The 13,688-nt window shown below is 44.3% G+C and overlaps 1 protein-coding gene across 1 annotated transcript in view; it reads right to left on the bottom strand.

Annotated features, from left to right (window-relative positions):
- The window catches only part of ARFIP2 (ADP ribosylation factor interacting protein 2), a 460,071-nt gene that overhangs the window by 254,283 nt on the left and 192,100 nt on the right, over positions 1–13,688 (bottom strand). The window lies entirely within an intron of this gene.

Raw genomic sequence — 13,688 nt, forward strand, 5'->3', positions numbered from 1 at the left:
TTTTTTAGTAGTTCAAAGAGAAAATGTGAAGAAATTAATTTTAAAGAAAATGGTTTTATTGACTGTTTTACTTTTCATTTTTGTTGCAGGGCCGGCTTTAGCACAAGTTACTTATCATAGTCATACAGTTTGATGAAGTCTAGCAGTTTTTATTTGCTTAGTATTCATGTTTAAAGTATCATTTAAATTGTATAGAGAAGCTGTGAGTTATTCTCTGTAAAAGTATAATAAATGTATTTATCTTGTATTATATATCCACAATGTTTTCCTGGTTTTAAATGACATAGGATAAGTTAAGCTATTAAAGGAAATTGTGATGCTTACAAAAAAAGGTGAAAGACGTTTTGTTGGACATAATTGTGATTGTATCAGGGTGCGTGCTCATCTTGTGCTGTTTTGTTTCCTTCTTGGACTCCTTCTGACTCGAGTGTCTGCTTGCTATGAGGATCTACCGGTTTCCCTTGTCTACCCCATGAACAAACCATCATACTTCCAGCATGTACCTGCTGATGGACACTTCCTCATGTGCATAGCACCCCTACTGCAAATGGACTGTGGTATTGAAGCAGAATGTCTGAGGGAGGTGGAGCTCTAAGCAGGGCCAGATTGGGCTGCCGGGATACCGGGAAAAAACCTGGTGGGCCGGCAGAGACTGGGCTGGGGCAGATGCAGAAGTGTGTAGAGAGCAGCGAAGTTGTGACTCATTTCTATGTGAGCAGCTGTCAGGGAGCGACCGCTCACCGTTCCAAATTAAGGTAATTGGGCAGCGCTGCACCAGCATCACACATTTTTTTGCTTGCTTTAGGCTAAACTTTTAACTTGTAAGAACAAGGAGTGAGCTGAGCTCTCTGTAAATACTTTTGCTATTGGTCACTCTGAATCATGTGACCCAAGAAAGGCACGATCAATGCAAAGCCGCAGTACAATCAAGCGGTTCAAGAAAGATAAATAATCCTGATTGACCCATGATAGACAGACCTACAGTCACCGACATATGAGAGGTACTCAAATTCATTACATATAAGTTGCATGCTACCCTCCAGTATTGTTTGATGATTACAGTGAAACGGGAAGCCCTTGAAGCACCATCCTGAGACACTGCTGTGTGCCGTGGTTTGCACATATTATTTGCAAGCAGGGATGGTGCTTCAAGGGCTTTTCCTTATTGCTGCTGAATTGGTAGGAGGGCAGAGTGTTTTGAGCTTTGTTCTGAGCATACTGTGTGAAATGATTTGATTATGATTACGTCATTGTTTAACCCCATATACTGTAACCATTGTCTATAAAAGTCTGTGATGCCTTATAATAAACAGAACAGTGATTAGACTTTACTTGCTGCCTGTCTAAATGTTGTTCCCAGAGATCTTGCCAAGTAACCCATTCAGTTCCAGGCAAAGGTGTAGAATACTGCTAAGTGTCAAGTGATACCCCCATTATAAGATAACGCCTAACACCATCCATCCATCTGTATCCATCCATCTATCTGTATCCATCCATCTATATCTATCCATAAATCCTTCCATCTGTATCCATCCATCATCTATATCCATCTATATCCACCGTATCCATCTGTATCCATCCATCCATCCATCTGTATCCATCCATCCACCCTTCCTTATCCATCCATCTGTATCCATCCATCCGTATCCATCCATTCATCTATATATATCTAACTATCTGCCTGTCTCTTCGTCCCCGCCTGCCTCTCAGTCCGTCCCAGTCTGTCTCGCCGTCCATCCAGTCTGTCTCTCCGTCCGTCCCCGCCTGTCTCTCTGTCCATCCCCGCCTGTCTCTCTGTCCATCCCCGCCTGTCTCTCCTTCCATCCCTGCATGTCTCTCAATCCCCCTCCTGCCTCTCAATCCCCCGCCTGCCTCTCAACCCCCTGCCTGCCTCTAAACCCCCCGTCTGCCTCTCTATCTAATATGGGTTAAGGAACTGGTTTTCTGTTCAGTACCTTTTAAGAGCCCAGCCATCTTTAATAATTGCTACTAGGATGAGCCCTGTCTGTCTCTCTCCATCCCCGTCTGTCTCTCTGTCCATCCCCGTCTGTTTCTATATCTATCCATAAATTCATCCATCTGTATCCATCCATCCATCTATATCCATCCATCTATATCCATCCATCCGTATCGATCCATCCATCTATATCCATCCATCCATCTATATCCATCCATCCATCTATATCCATCTGTATCCATCTGTATCCATCCATCTGTATCCATCCATTCATCCGTATCCATCCATCCATCTGTATCTATCTGCCTGTCTCACCGTCCGTCCACGCCTGTCTCTCCGTCCGTCCACGCCTGTCTCTCCGTCCGTCCACGCCTGTCTCTCCGTCCGTCCACGCCTGTCTCTCCGTCCGTCCACGCCTGTCTCTCCGTCCGTCCACGCCTGTCTCTCCGTCCGTCCACGCCTGTCTCTCCGTCCGTCCACGCCTGTCTCTCCGTCCGTCCACGCCTGTCTCTCCGTCCGTCCACGCCTGTCTCTCCGTCCGTCCACGCCTGTCTCTCCGTCCGTCCACGCCTGTCTCTCCGTCCGTCCACGCCTGTCTCTCCGTCCGTCCACGCCTGTCTCTCCGTCCGTCCCCGCCTGTCTCTCCGTCCGTCCCCGCCTGTCTCTCCGTCCGTCCCCGCCTGTCTCTCCGTCCGTCCGTCCCCGCCTGTCTCTCCGTCCGTCCCCGCCTGTCTCTCCGTCCGTCCCCGCCTGTCTCTATATCTATCCATAAATCCATCCATCTGTATCCATCTGTATCCATCCATCTGTACCCATCCATCCATATCCATCCATCCATCTATATCCATCCATCTATATCCATCTGTATCCATCCATTTATCTGTATTCATCCATTTATCTGTATTCATCCATCCATCCATCCATCTGTATTCATCCATCCATCCTTATCCATCTATCTGTATTCATCCATCCATCCTTATCCATCTATCTGTATTCATCCATCCATCCTTATCCATCTATCTGTATTCATCCATCCATCCTTATCCATCTATCTGTATTCATCCATCCATCCTTATCCATCTATCTGTATCCATACATCCATATCTATCCATCCATCCATCTGGATCCATCTATATCCATCCATCTGGATCCATCCATCCTTATCCATCCATCTGGATCCATCCATCCTTATCCATCCATCTATCCGCCTGTCTCGCCGTCCGTCCCCGCCTGTCTCGCCGTCCGCCCCCGCCTGTCTCGCCGTCCGCCCCCGCCTGTCTCGCCGTCCGCCCCCGCCTGTCTCGCCGTCCGCCCCCGCCTGTCTCGCCGTCCGCCCCCGCCTGTCTCGCCGTCCGCCCCCGCCTGTCTCGCCGTCCGCCCCCGCCTGTCTCGCCGTCCGCCCCCGCCTGTCTCGCCGTCCGCCTGTCTCGCCGTCCGTCCCCGCCTGTCTCGCCGTCCGTCCCCGCCTGTCTCTCAATCTAAAATGGGTTAAGGAATTGGGTTTCTGTTGAGTTCCTTTTAAGAGCCCAGCCATCTTTAATAATTGTTACTAGGATGAGCCCCATCCCAGTCTGTCTCTCCGTCCATCCCCCGCCTGTCTCTCTGCCCATCCCCCGCCTGCCTCTCTGCCCATCCCCCGCCTGCCTCTCAATCCCCGTCTACCTCTCAATCTAAAATGGGTTAAGGAATTGGGTTTCTGTCCAGTACCTTTTAAGAGCCCAGCCATCTTTAATAACTGCTACTAGGATGAGCTAAGGCAGGACTATTTATTCATAAATTGCTATAACTGAAAAACAAAATTTATGCTTACCTAATAAATTTATTTATTTCCAGATATGGTATCCATCTGTATCCATCCATCTGTACCCATCCATCCATATCCATCCATCCATCTATATCCATCCATCTATATCCATCTGTATCCATCCATTTATCTGTATTCATCCATTTATCTGTATTCATCCATCCATCCATCCATCTGTATTCATCCATCCATCCTTATCCATCTATCTGTATTCATCCATCCATCCTTATCCATCTATCTGTATTCATCCATCCATCCTTATCCATCTATCTGTATTCATCCATCCATCCTTATCCATCTATCTGTATTCATCCATCCATCCTTATCCATCTATCTGTATCCATACATCCATATCTATCCATCCATCCATCTGGATCCATCTATATCCATCCATCTGGATCCATCCATCCTTATCCATCCATCTGGATCCATCCATCCTTATCCATCCATCTATCCGCCTGTCTCGCCGTCCGTCCCCGCCTGTCTCGCCGTCCGCCCCCGCCTGTCTCGCCGTCCGCCCCTGCCTGTCTCGCCGTCCGCCCCCGCCTGTCTCGCCGTCCGCCCCCGCCTGTCTCGCCGTCCGCCCCCGCCTGTCTCGCTACTAGGATGAGCTAAGGCAGGACTATTTATTCATAAATTGCTATAACTGAAAAACAAAATTTATGCTTACCTAATAAATTTATTTATTTCCAGATATGGTGTCCACAATGTCATCAATTACTAGTGGGAACCAATACTCTAGCTAGAGGATACAGATTACTAGGGAGGGAGAACAAGACAGGCAGACCTAAACAGAATGCACCACCGCTTGAAAAACCTTTCTCCCAAAAGAAGCCTCTGCCAAAGCAAAAATATTAAATTTGGAAAATTTGGAAAAAGTATGCAAAGAGGACCAAGTTGCAGCCTTGCAAAACTGTTCCACAGAAACTTCATTTTTGAAAGTCCAAAAAGAAGAAACAGCCCTTGTGGAATGAGCTGCAATTCTCTCAGGAGGCTGACCAACAGTCTCATAAGCAAAACAAACTATATTTCTCAATAATAGAGAAAGAGAAGTAGCAGTAGCTTTCTGACCTTTACACTTTCCTGAGAAACAAACAAACAGGGCAGAAGACTAATGAAAATCCTTAATCACCTGTAGGAAGAATATCAGAGCATGCACAACATCCAAGTTGTGCAACAAACGTTCTTTGAAATATTTTTATCCGAAACCTCTTTAGGAAGAAGATCCAACTTCGTACAAAGAACTGCCTTATCAGCATGAAAGATAAGATAAGGCGAATCACACTGCAAAGCCGAGAGTTCCGAAACTCTCCAAACAGAAGAGATAGCAAAAAGGTTAAGGCTCCAAGGAGGAGCAACAGACTTAAACACAGGCCTGATTTTGACCAGGGCCTGACAGAAGATTGAACATCTGGTACATCCTTCAAACATCTGTCACAATTACGTCTCCAGAACTTACTGGAAAAAAGGCAAAATCCTAGGAATCCTAACCGTACTCCAAGAGTAGTCCTTGGATTCACACCAATAAAGGTATTAATGCCATACCTTATGGTAAATATTTTAAGTAACAGGCTCACAAGCCTGAATCATGGTCTCAAAGACCGTCTCAGAAAAACCACGCTTAGACATAACTAAGCATTCAATCTTCAAGCAGTCAGCTTCAGAGAAAATGAGATTTGGAGGATGGAATGGACCCTGAGTTAGAAGGTCCTTCCTCAGAGGCAACCTCCTAGGTGGAAGATATGACATCTTCACTAGGTCTGCATACCAGATCCTGCAAGGCCACGCAGGGGCTAATAGAATTACTGACGCTCTCTCCTGTTTGATACGAGCAATAACTCGAAAGGAGAGCAAAACGGAGGAAACGGGTAAGCCAGACTGAAATCCAAAGGAACCGCCAGACCATCTATCAGGGCAGCCTGTGGACCTCGAAATAAACCATGGAAGCTTGGCATTCTGCCGAGACGCCATCAGATCCAATTCCATTTGAGGGTTAACCTGGAGAACACCTCCGGATGGAGAGCCACTCTCCGGGGTGAAATGTCTGTCTACTCAGGAAGTCCACTTCCCAGTTGTCCACTCCTGGAATGTGGATGGCAGATAGATAGCAACTGTGAGCTTCCGCCCACTGAACAATCCGAGCCACCTCCATCATGGCTAAGGAACTCTGAGTTCCTCCCTGGTAGGTGATGTAAGCTACTGAGGTGACATTGACCAACTGAAACCCGGCTAAGGACAACTGAGGCCGAACCAACAGAGCATTGTAAATCACTCATAACTCCAAGATATTTATGGGGAGAGCAGACTCCTTCTGAGTCCCAAGTCCTTACACCTTAAAAGAGTCCCAGAATGCTCCACAGCCCAGCAGGCTGGCAATCAACCAGGAAGGTCTCCGGAAGCATGTGTCCTGAGACAGATGATCCTGAGAAAGCCACCACGGCAGAGAGTCTCTTGACGACTGATCTAGATCTATACTCTAGCAGAGATCTGAATGGACTCCGTTCAATTGTCCAAGCATGCAAAACTGTAGAGCTCTCAAATGGAATCAAGCAAAGGGGATGATGTCCATGGAAGCGACTATCAGACCAATTACATTGAGCCACTGATGGCCGAACAGTATACTGCAGAGAGGCGCAATAGGAAAGAATCTTTGATTTTCTGACCTCTGACAGAAAAATCTTCATAAAAAGGGAATCAAAGATAACCACCCTTGTAGCTGGAACAAGGGAACTCTTTTCCAGATTCACTTTCCATCGGTGAGAACGTAGAAAAGACAACAAGATCTGTGTATGAGAGTTTTCTTGTTGAAAAGATGGCACCTGAACCAATATATCTTCTAGGTAAGGCACTACAGCAATTCCCCAAGACCTGATCACTGCCAAGAGAGCCCCCAGAACCTTTGAGAAAATTCTGGGAGCGGTGGCAAGGCCAAATGGAAGAAACACAATCTGAAAGTGTTTGTCTAGAAAGGCGAATCTCGGAAACTTGTGATGATCCCTAAGGAAGGGAACATGAGGATACACATCCTTCAGGTCTATGGTCGTCATTAACAGACCCTCTTAGACCAAGGGAAAAATGGAACAAAAGGTTTCCATTTTGAAGGATGCTACCCTGAAAAACCCGTTGAGACACTTTAGGTCAAGAAGAGGACGAAAAGGTCACTCCTTTTTTGTGAACCACAAACAGATTTGAATAGAATCCTAGACCCTGTTACCTACAGGAACTGGAACTATCACTCCCAGGAAAGAAAGGTTCCTGACGCAATTTAAGAATGCCTCTCTTTTATCTGGACTGCAAATAACCTTGAGAGGAGGAACCTGCCTCTGAGAGGAAGGTTCTGAACTCTATTTAGTAACCCTGAGATACTATGTCCACAGCCCAGGGATCTGGAACACCTTGTATCCATGCATGAAGAAAAAACAGAGCAATTCTGCCCCCCATTTGATCCGATCCTGGATCGGAGGCAAACCCTCCATGCTAATTTAGACACAGCTACGGGGTTCTACTCTGACGTTCTTTAGGTCTATTCTTCTTGTCTTGTGGTAGAAAAGACACTTTTCCACCCGAAATATCAGAAATTATTTTTGCTAGACCAGAACCAAACAAGGTCTCACCCTTGTAAGGAAGCGCCAGAAGCTTGGACTTAGGGTGGACATCCACTGACCAAGATTTAAGCCACAATGCCAAGTGGGCTAGTACAGCAAAGTCAGATATCTTGGCACCCTGCTAAATAACTTGCATAGTAGCATCAGAAATAAAGTAATTGGCTAGCTTAAGAGCCTTAATTCTGTCCTGGATCTCCTCACAAGGAGTCTCTACCCAAACTGAACCAGACAAGGCGTTGCACCAAAAAGACGCAGTGGTAATACAACCTTCAAATAAGCCTCCAGCTTTTGTCCATTGGATCCTTAAAAGAGCAGCTATCCTTTATAGGAAATGTAGCTCTCTTAGCCAGAGTAGAAAAGGCCCCTTCTACTATAGGCACCGTGCACCATGAATATTTAATGGAGTCAGCAACAGGAAACTAACCTTTTAAAGACAGGAGACAGGGAAAAAGGAATTCATGACTTCTCCCATTTCTGTGAAAAATCTCCTTTGCACGGTCTGGAACAGGAAAAACTTCCACAGTGGAAGTAACATCATAGTATTTATTAAGTTTACTAGATTTATTAGGGTTGACAATTACAGGAGTATCGGAGTTGTCCAAAGTAGCCAAAACCTCCTTTAACAATACACAAAGGTGTTCAAGCTTAAATCTGAAGGTTACAACTTCAGCATCAGATGAAGGAATTATACTGTCTGAATCTGAGATTTCACCCTCAAAGGCCACCGACATCGCCTCCTCAGACTTATGAGAAAGGGCAACCTGAGTAGTACCTGAGTAGTAGTATCTGAATCTCTAAATTTCTTCATGCATTTTCCCCTTAACATAGGAAAACTCAGATAATGCCACAGATACCACATAGGATAGCTGTGCAGCAAAATCTAAAGGCAAATATACTCCTCCAGGAGACTGAGAGGAGCCGCAGGGAACTGCATGTAACACCATTAAGGCTTGGGACGTTCAAGGAAAAAGCTGTGGCATAGCCAGAACAGCATCATCCTGAGAGACATAGGGCTCAGAGATAATATCTCTCTACATCTAGAATACAGGCTAAGCATGCAGCACAGAATTGAAGAAAACTCATAGGTTTCAAACCAGTGGCAATAGAACTACAATATTGCACAACATAACCTCTTACCCACTGATCCACAGGGGACACAGGTGCCGTAATTTTATTATAAAGTTCAGGCTAAGTTACTATGTACTGTCACTTTAGGAACAGTACTCCGGACACCATGTACATAAGCTTTCTTTTTTTTAAAAAAAAACACATTAAACATCTAATGGAAAAAACCAGATGCCTGACCATATCCATGTTTGCACAAAACAAAATGTATTTATTTATTTTCTCAAAAGACTACTGTCCCTTTAAGACAAGTCCGGTAACTCAGAACAAAGTACAAAGGCAATTGAATAAAACACATAAAACAGCAGAGCCTTAGCTTACTGAGCCACAATCAAATAAATAATTCAGACCTTTACACCCCAGCCAAAAGCTGAGGTACCCTACCGTACTCCACAAAAGTTCGCACTGCACACAAACGCTGACGGACCTGAAGCTGCTCACTCGATGATGAAAAAAGCCAGTATCAGAAAACACAGAATTCCCAACGCAACTCCGCGCTCCGGAGCGGAAGAGAAGCGCGTCACATGACCGGCTTCAGTAGGAACTGCGCATTAAACTGAAAAGCACGCATTCCTACCAAACTGAATAAAATTAAAAGTCTGTCCAAAAAAGTTTAAGAACTACAAAATAAGAGTCACAAGTCACTTTTATATACTTAAAACAAGGATAAAAATGCCGAGAACATACACTACCAAAGTGTATCAATTTAAACAGTCTCACAATATGTCACAAACAGTAAAGCCTGCACACTGCTCCATAAATCCTGTCCATAAAGGATTTAATAATGCCCCATTATTATTTCTGCAGCAAAAATATGAACTTAAGTGCAAGTCCAAAGCAGTAACCTGCAGTCTAGCTGTCCGTCAGGAAGACAGCTCACAAGGCGTGAAAGGACACATACTCCTTACACAGACCTGCTCTCTAGCTGTCCGGCAGGAAGACAGCTCACAAGGCGTGAAAGGACACATACTCCTTACACAGACCTGTAGTCTAGCTGTCCGGCAGGAAGACAGCTCACAAGGCGTGAAAGGACACATACTCCTTACACAGACCTGTAGTCTAGCTGTCTGGCAGGAAGACAGCTCACAAGGCGTGAAAGGACACAAACTCCTTACACAGACCTGTAGTCTAGCTGTCCGGCAGGAAGACAGCTCACAAGGCGTGAAAGGACACATACTCCTTACACAGACCCGTAGTCTAGCTGTCCGGCAGGAAGACAGCTCACAAGGCGTGAAAGGACACAAACTCCTTACACAGACCCGTAGTCTAGCTGTCCGGCAGGAAGACAGCTCACAAGGCGTGAAAGGACACAAACTCCTTACACAGACCCGTAGTCTAGCTGTCCGGCAGGAAGACAGCTCACAAGGCGTGAAAGGACACAAACTCCTTACACAGACCCGTAGTCTAGCTGTCCGGCAGGAAGACAGCTCACAAGGCGTGAAAGGACACAAACTCCTTACACAGACCTGTAGACTAGCTGTCCGGCAGGAAGACAGCTCACAAGGCGTGAAAGGACACATACTCCTTACACAGACCTGTAGTCTAGCTGTCCGGCAGGAAGACAGCTGACAAGGCGTGAAAGGACACATACTCCTTACACAGACCTGTAGTCTAGCTGTCCGGCAGGAAGACAGCTGACAAGGCGTGAAAGGACACATACTCCTTACACAGACCTGTAGTCTAGCTGTCCGGCAGGAAGACAGCTGACAAGGCGTGAAAGGACACATACTCCTTACACAGACCTGTAGTCTAGCTGTCCGGCAGGAAGACAGCTCACAAGGCGTGAAAGGACACAAACTCCTTACACAGACCTGTAGTCTAGCTGTCCGGCAGGAAGACAGCTGACAAGGCGTGAAAGGACACATACTCCTTACACAGACCTGTAGTCTAGCTGTCCGGCAGGAAGACAGCTGACAAGGCGTGAAAGGACACAAACTCCTTACACAGACCTGTAGTCTAGCTGTCCGGCAGGAAGACAGCTCACAAGGCGTGAAAGGACACATACTCCTTACACAGACCTGTAGTCTAGCTGTCCGGCAGGAAGACAGCTCACAAGGCGTGAAAGGACACAAACTCCTTACACAGACCTGTAGTCTAGCTGTCCGGCAGGAAGACAGCTCACAAGGCGTGAAAGGACACATACTCCTTACACAGACCTGTAGTCTAGCTGTCCGGCAGGAAGACAGCTCACAAGGCGTGAAAGGACACAAACTCCTTACACAGACCTGTAGTCTAGCTGTCCGGCAGGAAGACAGCTCACAAGGCGTGAAAGGACACAAACTCCTTACACAGACCTGTAGAAAAAACTAACTCTGGCTTTCTATAGCTAGGGCAGCAATATGTTAGGAAACAAAGAGCTAGATTACGAGTTTTGAGCGCTATAGGCAAATTAACGACTGCTACAAAAGTGTCGTTATTTCACCTCCCTATAGCGCTGCTATTACAAGTTTTGAAAAAGCAGGCTTGTGCGGTCGATATGGTGGCGTTGAGCTCCATACCTCACCAAAATACAAGCGCTGCCGGCAAAAAAAAAGCCTAACGCCTGCGATCACGGAAACAAAAGCTCCGTAACGCAGCCCCATTGATGTCTATGGGGAAAGAAAAAGTTACGTTTAAACCTAACACCCTAACAAAAAAAACCACGTCTAAACACCCCTAATCTGGCACCCCCGACATCGCTGCAACCTACATAATGTTATTAACTCCTAATCTGCTGCCCTTGACATTGCCACCACCTAAATACAGTTATTAACCCCTAATCTGCCGTCCCAACATCGTTGCCACCTACATTACAGTTATTAACCCCTAATCTGCTGGTCCTAACATCGCCACCACCTACCTACACTTATTAGCCCCTAATCTGCCGCTGCCACTATACTAAAGTTATTAACCCCTAAACCTCTGGCCTCCCACATCACTAACACTACATAAATATATATATATATTAACCCCTAAAGCTAACGTAACCCTGAACCAAACCCTAACCCCCCTAACTTAAATAATTAAAATAAATCTAAATAAAACTTACAATTATTACCTAAATAATTCCTATTTAAGACTAAATACTTACCTGTAAAATAAACCCTAAGCTAGCTACAATATAACTAATAGTTACATTGTAGCTATCTTAGGGTTTATTTTTATTTTACAGGCAAGTTTGTATTTATTTTAACTAGGTAAAATAGCTATTAAATAGTTATTAACTATTTATTAGCTACCTAGTTAAAATAAATACAAACGTACCTGTAAAATAAAACCAAACCTGCCTCACACTAACATATAACCTTACAATAAAATAAAATAAATTAAAAATAATAAAATACAATTATCTAAATTACAAAAAAAAAATAAACACTAAATTACACAAAATAAAAAACGAAATTATAAAAAATAAAAATGAATTACTCCTAATCTAATAGCCCTATCAAAATAAAAAAGCCCCCCAAAATAGAAAAAAACCCTAGCCTACAATAAACTACCAATAGCCCTTAAAAGGGCCTTTTGCGGGGCATTGCCCCAAAGAAATCAGCTCTTTTACCTGTAAAAAAAAAATACAAACAACCCCCCAACAGTAAAACCCACCACCCACACAACCAACCCCCCAAATAAAATACTATCTAAATAAACCTAAGATAACCATTGCCCTGAAAAGGGCATTTGGATGGTCATTGCCCTTAAAAGGGCATTTAGCTCTTTTACGGTGCTCAAACCCTAAGGTTTTAGTGTAAGGAAGGTTAGGTTTTATTTTACAGGTACTTATGAATTTAATTTAGCTAGGTAGTTAGTAAATAGTTAATAACTATTTACTAACTAGTCTACCTAGTTAAAATAAATAAAACTTACCTATGAAATAAAAATAAAACATAAGCTAGCTACAATGTAACTATTAGTTATATTGTAGCTAGCTTAGGTTTTATTTTACAGGTAAGTATTTAATTAGTTTTAAATATGAATTATTTAGGTAATAATTTTAAGTTTTATTTAGCTTTATTTTAATTATATTTAAGTTAGGGGGTGTTAGGGTTAGACTTAGGGTTACGTTAGGGTTAGGGATTAATATATTTATGTGGGAGGCCAGAGGTTTAGGGATTAATAGTTTAATTTAGTATATTTCGTTGTGGGGGCTTGCAGTTTAGTGGTTAATAGGTTTATTATAGCGGCAGTGTGGGCGGACGGCAGATTAGGGGTTAATAATCTTTAAATAGAGTTTGTGATGCGGGAGGGCGGCGGATTAGGGGTTAATAACTTTATTATAGTGGCGACGGGGAGCGGCGGAATAGGGGTTAATACATTTTTTAAGTGGCGGCAATGTCTGGAGCGGTAGATTAGGGATTAATAATTTTATTTTAGTGTTTGCGATGCGGGAGGGCCTCGGTTTAGGGGTTAATAGGTAGTTTATGGGTGTTAGTGTACTTTGTGACAGTTTAGTTATGAGTTTTATGGTACAGCTTTGTAACATAGAACTCATAACTACTGACTTTAGATGGCGGCACGGATCTTATTTTAGGATGTACCGATCACTTTTTGGCATCCCCGCAAAACTTGTAATACCAGCGCTATGTAAGTCCCATTGAAAAAGGACTTTTTTAAAACTGCGGTACTGTCGTTGCGTGACGGCCAAAAAGGTGTGCAGTACAGCTATTCTGACAAGACTTGTAATAGCGGCGTTGGGAAAAAAGCAGCGTTATGAAGCATAACGATGCTTTTACACTCATAACGCAAAACTCGTAATCTAGGTGAAAGTAAGCACCACTTTACAACTTCCTAACTGCTTAAAAGCCACCACTATTCTGCAGCAGAGATTGACATGGACTACAGCTAGACCCAAATCCTTGTTTGCATGGGAAAATACCCAAAGAAAGGAATTAATTTCTTTAGACACCAAACTTCACCTCCTCCATTGACAGAGGCAAAGAGAATGACTGGGGATTGTGGGAAGGGCTTTGTTGTGGTGCTCTTTGCCTCCTCCTGCTGGCCAGGTGTGATATTCCCACTAGTAATTGATGACGTTGTGGACTCACCATATCTTAGGAAAGAAAGAGAGAATTTCCAAAGCAAACAGAGAAGCCAGGAAAAAAAAAGAGACATGTAGCAAGTCCAGAAAATAGAGGGGGGAAGAAAGTGCTTGGAAATGGCTGAAATGGTCTGAGAAGAGAAAGCAGACAGGTGGGAGAGCAGCAGAATAGAGGAAATGGGC

Source organism: Bombina bombina, chromosome 3 (genome assembly GCF_027579735.1).
Source record: "Bombina bombina isolate aBomBom1 chromosome 3, aBomBom1.pri, whole genome shotgun sequence".
Lineage (NCBI taxonomy): Eukaryota > Metazoa > Chordata > Amphibia > Anura > Bombinatoridae > Bombina > Bombina bombina.